We start from the raw sequence: 12210 nt of genomic DNA, 5'->3' as shown, positions 1-12210 counted from the left end.
CAGGGGTCCCCACATGATTTTTTTTTCTGGGGGGGGGGGGGGGGGGGGGGTCCCCAGATGACAGTGAAGGGACAATTTAAGTAACCTTTTTAATAAATGAAAAAGTAAAAATATAGCAAATAAAAAGACCATTGCTGCATCAAGAGTAATCAACAAACTATACAAAAAAAAATGTGTCAAACATTGGCCAAATTCTCAAATAATATAAGAAAGAGGCAAACAGCCGATCTGCAAGTTGTGAGCTTGTAGATCGGCTGAAGTTGAAGGATAAAATTAATAATGATAATAATAACTGATATTAATGATGATGTTCACATCATGTAAAAACATTTAACATTTTTGTGCCTTTTGTTTTTTAACCTGTTGTTTTTTAACCTGATTTCCAAAAATGTAAAGTGTGCTATAAATAAAATGTATTATTATTATTTTTTTATTATTATTATTAATATTATTATTACTATTATTATGTATACTTTACATTACTGAGAATGTCTGCAGGTGGCACATCTCTGTGCAGTGTCTGAGCTCTGCCGTGTAAAGGGTGAAGAGAAGGGAGGCCAGCACAGTCCCCTGGGGGACTCTTGTGCTGCAGGTCACAGTGTCAGATGTAAAGTCCCTCAACCTGACGTATGGTGGTCTGTCAGTGAGGTAGTCCATGATCCAGGACACAAGGTGTGGGCCAACATGCATGCTGTTCAGTTTGTCTTTCAGAAGGGGAAGGAGGGGGGGGGGGGGCTGTATGGTGTTAAAGGCGCTTCGAAAATCAAAAAATAATATCCTCACAGCACCACTTTCCTTGTCCAGGTATGTAGTCGAAGCTATTGAGGTCTGAATTAAAATCCCTGTATAAGGTCGCAGGCACCCCAACTTTAAGCTGGTTCCCTAGGCCTAGTAGGCCTAGAGCCTAGGGAAGTTGAATCGCATTCTTATGCTTTCCTCTGGGAAACACGTCCATGTAAGACACTACAAGACCATTCAACCCTAAGACCACTCAAAATGGTCTTAGGGTTTTAGATTCTTAGGACCATAGTGAAAGTGGAGATCTTCGCCATAAAAGTGTCAAAGAAATTAGACACATATCCACGTGTTCGCATGGACAAGCTCTACAACATATCAAAAGATGGGCCCGTAATACATTATCAAGTTAAAGCACGTTGAAGTGAAGCGGTAACACTAGGCCAGGGGTTCTCAAACTTTTTCATACCACGACCCCATATAATAAGGGAAATCTTTTGGCGACCCCAGCAAACCGCCCCCAAAATATCTCGCTAGAACCACATCATTTCTTTATCCGACATAGCGGTGCAGCTGTTGGTAGTAGGCTACTGGTGGTCTCTGGTTGTCTGTAATTGTTGTCTGACGGTAACGTTACGACGCAGTCTAAGTTAAACTCTGTGCGAGGGCTACAGATGAAACCACATGGATCCGCGGTTCTTGTATTTTGTACCCTCTCGCTTACGGACTAAGTAAATCGTTTTGAAGAGCTCAGCTAAATCATCTGTGTCCTCCTGTGTTGTTGCTACGCTGTGTGCATTGTGTGCAGTGTCAGTGTCGTGTCGGGGTGTGTGTGTGTGGTGTCGGGGTGTGTGAGAGAGAGAGAGAGAGAGAGGTTTCACGTTGGTCGTGGACGCAGCCCCCCCAAATTATACATGCATGATGTGTATTGAAGCACAGCCTATCGGCCTCAGTTGATGCGCGAGACAGGACAAATACACAAACGACTGCCTGGTGTAAAATCCGAGTGAAGGACATCGTCTTTTTTTCCTTCCACTTTGGGTTGCGACCCATAGTTTGAGAATCGCTGCACTAGGCAATTAAGAGCCTAGGTTGTAAACCGTAGGTCTGTGTGGAAGGAAACTTATATTGGGCGAATCGGACACGCACTGATCGAGAATCTGATTTCGGATTCACTCCATGGGCTCCAGAAGGCTAACCCTAACCCAAGGGCAGCTAAGGTTAGGGTTAGCGAAGGTAGGGGGAGGAGGGGAGGGGAGGCGAAGGCATCCCCCCTCCCTCACCCGTCAAAAAAAGAATAAGGCAAATGTCATAGATTCAACATTGAATCAATGTTGGTATTTCAATAATTAAATGGGAGGAGGGGGGAGGAGGGGGTTGCCCCCCTCCCCCCAACAAGAAAAAAAGAAAAGAAAACGGCAAACTGCATGGATAAAACGTTGAATCAATGTTGTCATTTCAATCATTAAATGGGGGGAGGGGGGGTGTGAGGAGGGGTGTGCCTCCCCCCCTCCCCCCATCAAGAAAAAAGAAAAGAAAAAGGCAAACAGCATAGATTCAATGCTGATTCAATGTTGGCATTTCAATCATTGAATTTGCACCATAGATTCAACGCTGATTCAATGTTGGCATTTCAATCATTGAATTTTGCACTGCAATACAACAGTGATTCAATGTTGAAAAACCATCAGTCTTCAATCGTAACCAAAAATCAACCCTAACGACTATAATTCAACGTTGAATAACCATATTTTGCTATCTGGGGTGTATAGCAAAACAGCCCATTATTTAACCATATGAACCCCTAGCATCCTATTCTGGGGCGAATAGAGAGAGAGAGAGAGAGAGAGAGAGAGAGAGAGAGAGAGAGAGAGAGAGAGAGAGAGAGAGAGATGGAAACGGAATAGATTGAAGAGAGAGAGAGAGAGAGAGAGAGAGAGATGGAAACGGAATAGATTGAAGAGAGAGAGAGAGAGAGAGAGAGAGAGAGAGAGAGAGAGAGAGAGAGAGAGAGAGAGAGAGAGAGAGAGATGGAAACGGGAGAGAGAGAGAGAGAGAGAGAGAGAGAGAGAGAGAGAGAGAGAGAGAGAGAGAGAGAGACATGGAAACAGAATAGATCGAACAGAGAGAGAGAGAGAGAGAGAGACATGGAAACGGAATAGATTGAGAGAGAGAGAGAGAGAGAGAGAGAGAGAGAGAGAGAGAGAGAGAGAGAGAGAGAGAGAGAGAGAGAGAGAGAGAGAGAGAGAGAGAGAGAGAGAGAGAGAGAGAGAGAGAGAGAGAGAGAGAGAGAGAGAGAGACATGGAAACGAAATAGATTGAAGAGAGAGAGAGAGACATGGAAACGGAATAGATTGAAGAGAGAGAGACATGTAAACGGAATAGATTGAAGAGAGAGAGAGATGGAATCAGAATGGATTGATTGGACATCTCAACCTATTGCCATTAACAGGAATCTAACTCTCAACCTTCGGACTGACAGGCTGCAACACTACCTATAGTGCTATAGCTTTGTCCAGGCTGATGTTGTCTGTTGAAGATCATAAACTCTTGCCTTCTGTCATGAACCAAGCCCTTGTTTCACTAAAACTAAGATCACTCGTTCACAAGCCATTTACCAATGGAGAAATTGTACGTCTCCTCAGGAACACATTGCTATCTGAAAAGTTTTGAGATTGGCTATTTTCAGAATGAAGTATGTCATATATTGAAACAAGAAAGAATGACATACTGTAGATGTCATGGTGGACAGAGAGTTGGCAGTGGCTGGATATTTGTAGGATGCGGGTTTGTGAGGGTGTGTGATTTCTGCTATGTACTGTAGGTGATTGATGTGTTTGGCATTGGTAGTTATAACATAGTATATTATGCATAAGTTATATATTATATATACATTTATTATATTGTCGCTGTCCAGCAGGAACCAGCTAACTCCATTTTCAGCGCTATTGAACACCCTTTACGTCTGTGTAAAAAAATGGACTAATGAATGAACTAATGAAAAGTATTAAAACGCGCCTCTGACAAAAACTCCCTAATTCCTCAAACTGCCCCCTCTCCTCTCCTGCTGCTGTTGCACAGCAGAGCGCACTGCGCAGTGAGCGAACACAGACAGAGGAGGAGCAGCACATAAACAAACTAAACGGCAGGGTTTTTCTCCCCGTAGTCTGTTAAAACTATGCAGTGTACCTGTATCTTTATCAAACTTAGCACTGACGCTAATGTTATGAAAACAAGTAATTCTATTTCTAAAAGCTATGAAGTATTTAATGAGGAGAGCAATGTGACAAGAAATGAGTTCAGACCATTTATCTCGCTATTTCTACGCAAACTCCAACTGTGTGAACCCCTCTTTGCAAACGTTATTATAATATTTAAAGTCCTGTTTATTATTGTAGGCCTATATAATAAGTGTCATGAAGCATCAGGGCATTAATTCACACGTTGTGATGCATTGTGAGCTTGGAGATCGATTATTAGCTTTTAGGAATTTAGCCCCATTTGAAACCTCTCCCTCAGCAGCGATTGGAGCTATTGTCAGCTTTTCGGATTCCTAACTCCACTTGAGCTGGATTTGGGTAAAGTGGTGATAATATAATGACACATGCAAGTATCTGACAATATATAAAGTCACTATACCAACTTTGATGAGGCTGTACTGCTTTTTTTTTTTTTAAATATAAGGTTTTCTTCATTTCCTAAAAAACGTATATTTTGTTGTTTCATTTCCTGAAAAATGAACGTTTTGGAGGTAGCTGGTTGCTGCTGGACAGCAGAGATATATTAAATTAATTATTGGAAAACAATGTTAGATTATAATTTTATATATTATAATAATATGTATTATAATGTATATGATATATTATAATATAATAAATATTGTATGAATGATGTAATCTATTATATTATTATATATGTATTTTTTTGAAAAATATAAGGTTTTCTTCATTTCCTGAAAAACGTATATTTTGTTGTTTCATTTCCTGAAAAATGAGCGTTTTGGAGGTAGCTGGTTGCTGCTAACCTCACTCCGTCAAATGGAAGAAGCTTGCGACACACCTTTTGTTTCACAGCGTACTTGCATCTGAGACTTCGGGCGCAGAATCGATGACAGACGGAGTTTCATTTTTTCAAGCTACTAGGCAGGTGATTGGATGATCCCGCCCCTAGCAGCCGCTGATTGGTTCGTATGCGCAGCGGTTCGGGCAGCTTTACTCTGTGAGCAATCCCAGACCCTCCTTCCTGAAACCAAATGCAATGCAATGCATGAGATTTCCGGAGGGAGGGGGTGTTTACCAGGCTAGGTTGCTGCTGGACAGCAGAGATATATTAAATGAATTATTGTAATAAAATGTTAGATTATAATTTTATATATTATAATAATTATGTATTATAATGTATATGATATATTATAATATAATAAATATTGTATTAATGATGTAATCTATTATATTATTATATATTTTTAAATATAATAATATATTATTATAATGTTATATGTTGTATTATTGTATATATGATATAACATCAATTAGATCATATTCATATAATATAAATATAAATAATGTTATGAGATATAAATATAAAAATATTTATATATATTTATATACATTTCTTATGTTTTTTAAATATATAAATATACAAATGAGCCATAAATGAGCCAGTCTTTTGAACGGCTCTGTGAAAGGAACGAATCCCTTAAAAGAGCCATACATCCCATCTCTATTGCGCTGGTGATGTACGTGGAATGTGAATACTGATTAAGTGTGACATATCTATTGGTAAATAGACGTGTGAATTACTTCGAAACTTCCATATGCTGTGATTAGCATACACTTCAATATTACAGGAAGGCATCACCTTGAAGCAGCATTATTACCTGAAAAGCCGTTTGAACAGCTATTATAGTTTACTGTATAGGCGATGTATTTTGGCAGTGGTGGAAAAAGTACTCAAAGTCGTTACTTAAGTTAAGTACCAATATTGCAATATAGAAATACTCTGTTACAAGTTTAAATCCATACAACTTAGCAATACACATTTTTGAACAAAATGCCTCAAATCATGAATTTCACATTGGCCTATTATAGCGCCACCAGGAGACCACAATAACCTACCTGACCTGGCGGAGACCTGCGCTCTGAGGAGCACTTTTTCTAGTTTATATATATTTTTCTGTGTTTATGATTGTGTGGTGCTTATAACACAAGCAAGCTTGGTGAAATCAGTGTTGACCCATTTTTTTGTCCGTTGATATTTCAACAGACCCTCTTTAGAAATCAAATAAACAAACTGTGACAATAGAAAAACTATAGGGGACGTGCAAAGGTGTTTATTGCTCTCCTGATTTTATCCCAATGAATTAGTTGCTATGTGACAAATTATACAGTTAATGTAGGGATTTCTTTACAGGGACCAGTTCCGAATTGCAGCCACCTGTAAGTGCTCTTTTAGAGCGGTTTGGAAGGAGAGTAAGGATTCACACTTTTTTACTGTTGGTAGGGCATTCCACATTTTAGTGGCATAGCAGTAGAACAAATTTAAGCCCTTGTTTGAGCCAAATCTGTGTTGAACGTGATTTGTGGAGCTCCCTCCCGTGTTGTGTTTGTGGACGTCTGTAACGTTTTTGACAGTAGTTTGACAGGTACGTGGGTGTCTTTGTGTTTGAGGTGTAGTGTATCTTGTAGACCAGGCGCATTGCAAGTTGCTGTACTCTGTCCTCTACCATGAGCCATATCCACCCTAGCAAAATGAGCAGGGGTTAGATGAGTTTTAGGTGTGAGGCCAAGTAGCAACCTGACCAGTTTGTTTTGGGATGTCTGGAGCCTTGTTTTTAAGGCCTTTGTGGTACTATGGTACCATGAGGTGCATGCATAGTCATAGTGACATTGGATGAGTGCTCCAGCTAGAATCCGCAATGTATTCCTACTGACCAGTGAGGAGATCCTGTACAAAACTCTTGTTCTTTGGCTGACTTTTTTGATTACTTTTGTTGCCATTTTTTTACTGGAAAGATTTGCCTCTAAAAGACATTTCCTCTTTTCCCAGGTGTAATGATAGTTTGTTATCAGCGAGCCAGGTGCAGATTTTACAGAGTTCAGAGCAAAGGTTTTTTTCAACCTGCAATTTGTCCTTGTCCGAGACCAGGAGAGCCGAGTCATGCTGATGTCATGTCATGATTGACTAAGATTGGCTTCCAAAATTTGCAGGAGTGCTCCGTTTTAAACAAAATGCCTCAAATCATGAACACAGCGTGCAATTTCACTTTTGCACTATTGAAAAAAACCTTTGGTGGTAGGCATTTTTGAGGAAAAGTACTTCATGTGTTGTTTCCACATGATTTTTATGTGCTGAATCCATTTCTGCCGTATGCCGAGTGCTACGTGTCACTGTTTCGTCATGAATTGAGCAATTAGCATAATGACCAAATGTAATATCACTTAAACCCAAAGAAACTGATACAAAGTGTTTTCAATTGATTCTGGTACATCTAGGTGTACTTAAGAACATACTAAAAATCTAGGAAAAGCGAACTGCCGCAAAAGTGTCATTTTGAAGATAGCATCCAGATGACTGACAGGAGCTTAAAATGGCTATATCTATTACTATATAAAAAGGTGGTTTTGTCGTCTAACCCTAGGTTTTGAGGCTCAGGGAATGCGACTGAATCATTGAAATTACCATTAGTTATTCCTTCATTGCCAAATCTAAGATGGCTTCCATCCCAAGGTGATGTCCTATTGTAATACATTGTAAAATAACAACAAATTAACCTATTTTTATTGAAAATGACCACAATTTTAAGCTCCTTTAAGCTTCATCTTGAAAATTACTTTTGCAGCAGTCCAATTTTCCTAGATTTTCAGTTTGTTCTTAAGCACACCTGATGTACCAGAATCATTTGAAAAACCTTTTGTATCAGTTTCTTTGGATTTAAGTGATATTACATTTGCTCATTATGCTAATTGCTCAATTTATGACAAAACGGTGACTCGTGACACTCGGCATACGGCAGATTCAGCACATAACAATGTTATAGAAACAATACAGTATGTACTTTTCCTAAAAAATGCCTACCATGTCATTTTCTAAAGGTTTTTTTCAATTTCCAGTCCTGACTCCTACCTGACCTGGCGGAGACCTGTGCTCCGAGGAGCACTCTTTCTTGTTCAACACCTTCCACCACTTTAACTTTTTTAACACTTTGGATTTGTCATAAATGGCATATTTATAAGACTAGAACAGTCAGAAGAGTTTCTGTTGCAATTTGTGTGGGGAGTGGGGTAATACTAATGTTGCATAATTCCTGTAGCCAATTATAAATGTAATACAACTATTTTTAAAGATAGTAATATTATTGCTGCATAGCTGACTCAACGAAGTCAACGCATGCATTATCAGTAGTAAATTCATACATTTCAAAGTTCTGTGTTGAATTGTAGAATCAACATCATTATTTTCCAGAATTGGTTCACTTTCATGTGAACTTTCAACAATATGGCAAGTAACATAAAAAAGTAATGCTTTCAGAATACTTTGCTGTGACTCGATTCATGAGACATTTTACAGTTCAGATTTACGCTTTAGCCGAGAGAGACTTTGAAGAACAGAGAACGAGTCGATTATCTACTTTAAAAGGCCATGGTCAGTCAGTCAATCACACTAGTGGGGTCAGCAAAGGTCCCAGCTGTCAAGAATGCACAGTTCACGCAACAAGCTGTCATAGACCAGTGGTTCTCAACCTATGGGTCAGGACCCTCAGGGGGTCCCTACATGATTTTGGGGGGGGTCCCCAGATGACAGTGAAGTGACAATTTAATGACTTTTAAGACCTTTTTAATACCTCAAAACATGTATACTATAAAAACTGGTCAAACATTGGCCAAATTGTCAAATAACATAAGAAAGAGCATTTTTTTGTAGTTGGAAATAGCCGCTCACAACGCCTTGTGTTGCGAGCCGTTGTGAGCTTGTAGATCAGCTATTTTCACAATATGTATCTGAACCGAGTCAAACAAAATGTAATGCCTCAACTCCTACAATTCCAAGTGCTTTTTGTGTCCCAGGGGTGGGGGGGGGGGGGGGGGGGGGGTAAATATCAGGGTAAAGGTTGAGAAAGATTGCTATAAACAAAGATTGTTAATATAGAAAGATACACATTCTCCATTGGAGCACTAGAGGCGAAGTAGTACACAAATCCTACAAATGGTCTCCTAAGTAGGCGTGGTTGTCTCCCCCGACCATCCCACCACCCTCCCCTCTCCCTGGCTGACAACGTCATGTGGATTGTGTATTTGTGTATTCTCTTCATTAAAGAAAATAAATGCTTTACATGTTTGAAAGTGCACTGTTATTGGCAAAGATGATTTTAAAGAAACCCCAAAAAAATCCCACCACAAACTCACACGTATTATTCAGTCTTATCTTCTGCTAGATATGCTCCTAATTCTGCTCAACATTGTAACAGGTCCTTTTATTTATAAGTTATATATTTTACCACTATAGACTATAATGTGTTTAGCATGAATGTTTAGCAAAATGTCATGATTCCCAAATCATACCCATCAACCAAGACAGTTAATAATGGAAAATGATATTGAGCATTGGAACACACATTTTATTTAATTTTTGAAATGTCCATAATGATTTCACGTAGGCCTACCACATTCACATATAGAATCTATCTCAGTTTATTAGTTTTTAGAACATCTTATGGGGACAGAGCATAGAGTTCAAATCTAATATAATAATACAATATATTATATGGGTGCGTTCGAAAATACAGCACTGAGCGCACTGGCCAATACAAACTAATAGGCGAGTGTGCTCCGGTGCGTAATTTTCGAACGCGCCCTTAATAAGGGACAGACAGAGCCCTCTATGTCTCGTCCGTCAGACTGCAGATGGACTCTTCAGATATCTTCCCAGATCTCGCGAGAGTGTGTTGCTAGGATAGAGAAAGGTGGATAACAAAGTAGATTTTCTCCTAATTTGTGTCACAAAAAAAAAAGCCATTTTAGTATGAAAATCGTGCATATTTTGTGTCTTGTGACGATCGGGTCCAATATTTAGTTCAGTGACCATGGAGCTAAAGAATGGTTCAGAAGCTGTGTTCACGTTGACTCTTCCATTGGAATCAAATAGACTCCAACTTGCTTCCTGTCTCCTAAAAAGGTGTCCACCTACGTCACGCAGAAAATAGGAGAAACGGGAAGTAAACCGGAGAATGCGCCTCTTGCTATTTTCCTCTTGGCTATAAACCAAAGCGAGGACGAGGAGCATTATGGGACTTGTAGTCCCAGAGCCAGCCGTGATTGGCTCGAAAGAAAATCCGTATTTAAACGAACTTCACTGGTTCTTGTTCTTGTGTCTGTATCGGTTAATATGTCTTCATTCGTTTGCATGCATTCCACACGCGGTTAGAACGTGATTTAGACGCGGGAGCATTCAGGGAAAGGACTACAAATCCCGGGAATCCGTTTGAAAAGAAAAAAAGATTCGTCTCCCCCCCGCCACCAGTGTTGCCACGTCCGCTTATTATAAGCGACTTTCAGTTGGGGCTTATTCCTCTGTAAAGTTGCTTGTAAATATTGGTGGTTGCCGGTTGCGGGTTGCAAAAAGTGTTTTGTTAAAAGGTTAAAGCACTATATTTTGATAGTAATTGACTATAGAATGTTTGTTCAGTAAGTCTGTCTCCCTGTCTCTCCAGTCTCTCCAGTCTGTCTCCCTGTCTCTCCAGCTCTTTGATAAACAGAAAATAAATGTTCAGGTAGGTGACAAAATCTCAGCCAATCAGGAGAGTACCCATTTGTCAGCTTCATTTTTATAGTGTTCCAGTTCCAATTTTGTCTGCTCATTTCTTAGTGTCATCACTTCCAATTTCACTTGTCTAATCTGCATCCTGACTGAGTTCTCTATCCTGATTGGATGAAATTGGTATCCCGACCTGAAAATGCATTTTCTGTTTAATAAAGAGGTGGACGGAGAGACATGGAGTGATGGAGACTCCTGTTTTTATACGCTTTAGCAATGAGTTTGCAATGAGTACAATCAGAAGATACTATAGAGCTATTTAACACTTATTTTAACCAAAGAAAATCACTTACCCCACCTTTAAAGTGCTCATAATGGCCTAGCCCTAGAATGTCTGTGATCTTACATACATTTCAAGTATTCCAAATACACAGTCATAGATCGCTCTCGGCTCCCCACTGTGTAGTGCCAATCTGCGCGGCCATAACAGTGCTCTAAACTCCGTCTGTACCCACCCAATAATTAATTCCTAAGACGTGTAGTCATATTTTGTCCTCTAGTTTCATATCCATGTGAAAGTTCTGCCAGAAAACGTGTGTTTAGTCAAATATCTCCACTTTTTCACGAGCTGCACACGGACGACTTTTTGTACGACGCAAGGGGCCAGGAATGATTGCAGGACTGAATATACGTAACTTCCTTTAGGATGCACAAATGTTTGGGACACACAATTGGCAGGTGATGATTCATTACCCCGCACCAATCACAAGCACCTGTCAATTGTGTGTCCCAAACATTTGTGCGTCCTAAAGGAAGTTACGTATATTCAGTCCTGCAATCATTCCTGGCCCCTCGCGTCGTACAAAAAGTCGTCCGTGTGCAGCTCGTGAAAAAGTGGAGATATTTGACTAAACACACGTTTTCTGGCAGAACTTTCACATGGATATGAAACTAGAGGACAAAATATGACTACACGTCTTAGGAATTAATTATTGGGTGAGTACAGACGGAGTTTAGAGCACTGTTATGGCCGCGCAGATTGGCACTACACAGTGGGGAGCCGAGAGCGATCTATGACTGTGTATTTGGAATACTTGAAATGTATGTAAGATCACAGACATTCTAGGGCTAATAATGGCCTAGTGCCCAGTTGCTCCTTTCGGGCTTGTTTTCCTAGAACTGGTTGCTTGTTTCTCTCACAAAGTCTGGCAACACTGCCCTCCACCACTACCAACCATCAACCATCAAACCCACCAGCTCATTCAGTGAGTGGCCGCTGAGCTCCACAGACAACAACAGGCTCCCTCCCTCTAGTCTGTCCTGCGTGAGTACTAAATTCAGCCGTCAGAAAGACACAGCGTTCCTCCGGGGGGGTTTGGTTTAGTCTCGCTGCTACGCGTATAGAAGTTATGTGAAATAACGGTGGGAGATTTTAACAAGTGTGTCTTTTTTTGTCCGATATGTCCCGTCTTTCTTTATGGTTTAGGCAATTCTTTTCAAAGTCACGCCTGAAACGTTTTGTGGACTGAGAGCGTGGTCTTTTCATTGTTCTGGTTCTCTATCATTTCTCGTCTGACAAAGAGGGGCTGTATCGTTATTTTTTGCTCTAATGTTCAGTTTGACAGTGATTTTGTTTGTGTGGATGGGGCTTTGTGTCGGATATCTCGCTGCTCGTTTAGTTATTTAGTGATGTCATCATGTGTGTGTATTATTCTAAATAGG

General features: G+C 40.1%; 1 protein-coding gene across 1 annotated transcript in view; it reads left to right on the top strand.

Moving 5' to 3' along the window:
• Window positions 1-11759: 11759 nt before the first annotated feature.
• slco5a1 (solute carrier organic anion transporter family member 5A1) overlaps window positions 11760-12210 on the top strand; it is a 51154-nt gene continuing 50703 nt past the window's right edge. Inside the window, exon 1 of the mRNA XM_080417857.1 lies at window positions 11760-11812. The gene's annotated coding sequence lies outside the window, so the exon portion shown is untranslated. The remainder of the gene's footprint in view (window positions 11813-12210) is intronic.

The sequence above is a fragment of the Gymnoscopelus braueri genome (assembly GCF_963280865.1).
Source record: "Gymnoscopelus braueri genome assembly, chromosome: 21".
Classification (NCBI taxonomy): Eukaryota; Metazoa; Chordata; class Actinopteri; order Myctophiformes; family Myctophidae; genus Gymnoscopelus; species Gymnoscopelus braueri.
This window is presented reverse-complemented; position numbering and strand designations above follow the sequence as displayed.